This window comes from Triticum dicoccoides, chromosome 2B (assembly GCF_002162155.2).
Source record: "Triticum dicoccoides isolate Atlit2015 ecotype Zavitan chromosome 2B, WEW_v2.0, whole genome shotgun sequence".
Lineage (NCBI taxonomy): Eukaryota > Viridiplantae > Streptophyta > Magnoliopsida > Poales > Poaceae > Triticum > Triticum dicoccoides.
This window is the reverse complement of record NC_041383.1, coordinates 804750268-804752363: the sequence shown is the minus strand read 5'-3', so window position 1 is coordinate 804752363 and position 2096 is coordinate 804750268.

Below are 2096 nucleotides of genomic sequence, written 5' to 3'. Positions count from 1 at the left end.
CCTCGACCGCCCAAAGCTCTCCTGCTACCTCTGCCATTCCCGCCTCCCCACCTCGCTCCTCTCTTGAGCCACCACGCTTCATGGCCGACTTCATCCCGCTTGCTAGCTCGGACTCCGACGTGGAAGCTAAGCTTTCACCCATCCCTCCCCCCAACCACCGTGTCTTCTCTTTCCCCGAGCAAACGAGGCGGTGGAGGTGGCTGCGGGTGCGGCCGTGGTGGAGGAGGAGGACCCGTATGAGGTTGAGTTCGAATCGGGGGAGTAATCCACTGATTCGGATGCAACCGAAACCTTGTTCCCACAATCCCCTCCACGCCATCACCGGGCTTTCTCCAATGTTTTCATGCCATTCACACCCTTGGAGCACTTCCAAAACCTAGCCTACGCCATTGTGAACCCTCCACACCCCTCCCCCCAAGCATGCATCCATCGGGCCCTCCACGCTGGAGCGGACATCCCTCCCGTTGCGATTCGCGCGTCGTCCTATGGGTCTGGGCTTGTGGTTTTCGGCTCAGCGTACGAACGTGAGATTTCCCTTCTGTTCAGCCCTTTCAACTGTCCCATCAACTCAGTTGAGCTCGTTCGCCATGAGGACACTGAGAATAGGTTCATCTTCCGCCTCGGCACCATCTCCGCCTTAAACATAGAAGACTTTCCCATAGAATATTGGTTCACCCCCACCATAGTTAACTCTATTGTCCCTTTCGCTTGTCCCATCGAAGTTGACCCAGTTTGCCTTACTGTGAGTTGACTACTCTGCGGTCCTCATCTCGGTCAAGAGCCGTTCCCTCACTGATGTCCCTCACTCCATCCCAGTCCACGGCTTCTCTGGCCTTATAAGCCCGCCCTAGTTGTACTGAGAAAACATTTTGGTAATCTAGCTGCATGGAGACAGAGTGTTATGTGATTTATATTCTTTCAATTGCTTTGCTGCAACCTGAAGAATCTGTAATGATAATGGCTGTCAGGGGTTTGGGCTTCATCCAATGGTAGCAGCTGTTACTGCTGAGCGTGTCATCCTAATTAATGTGATTGATGTCACTTTTTAGAGAAGAATCGAGATGACAGTATATCTACAGTGTTTGTGATAGTTCAGATGATGAAGGTGACAGGGAGATACTTGATGGATATATAGCTCATTGTATGGCCCTCTTGCTAAAAAGACGGATGACTCATCATGGGTATGTGGGGCTGTAGCAGAATATATATGCTCAGTTTCTTTTCTACACCCATTTTTTGACTCTGATGAATAAGCAACAGAACTCAAACACGCTTAATAATCATACATAACTCTGAACATTTATGGTCTATGTTGTTACGCCTTGCTGTGTTTGTACACGGTTAAGTGTTTTTAATGGGTCTACTAGTTGTTCACTGTCATGGTGCAAAATCACGTGGTAAGCCCATGACGTACGTGGTTAACTATGTTCTGATTCCTGACAAGTAGTAATTGCCACTCGCGAGGATATATGACTTTTGATCAGGCAAGTTATTTTAGGGTACGTTTTATTCCGGGACCATGAGAAAGATCTGTTGGTATATATGTTTTGGGAGCTACTGTAATTAGTTTTAGTGTAAAATATAGGAGCTCCTGAGCTTCGTTTTTAGTTTGATGTTCTTAGGACCTTTTGTAGCTTTCTCATGTTGCCGCATCCTGCAGGGTATGGTTCCTCCGTTTGTTTTTTTGCATTCAAAATGCAATGGCTCATGTACACAGACTCCATTTTCGTAATGAAAATGGGGGGCGTTCTCGTGTACACGGCCTTTTTCCTCTAAAAACAAATGCTTCTCAGAATTCTGCTGCTTAGTTTACTCAGGTCGCCAGCCTAAGCGACAAACCCTAGCCTCCCGCGACTCCGCTGGCGGCCGCCACCGCCACCACCGCGCAGCCCCCTCCGCCGCCCTCGCCCATGGCTGCCGTAGCCCCCGCCGCCCCTCCTCCTCCCCCTCCCAGCCCGGCCGGGGATGAAGGCCCTGACCCGGATCCCGACCCGCGCCCCTCTCCGGCGGTCGTTCTTTTCGCCTCTGCTGCTCCGGCCCCGGCGCCGGCCGCTCCGACCCCTGCTGCTCCGGCACCGGCGCCCGCCGCTCTGGCC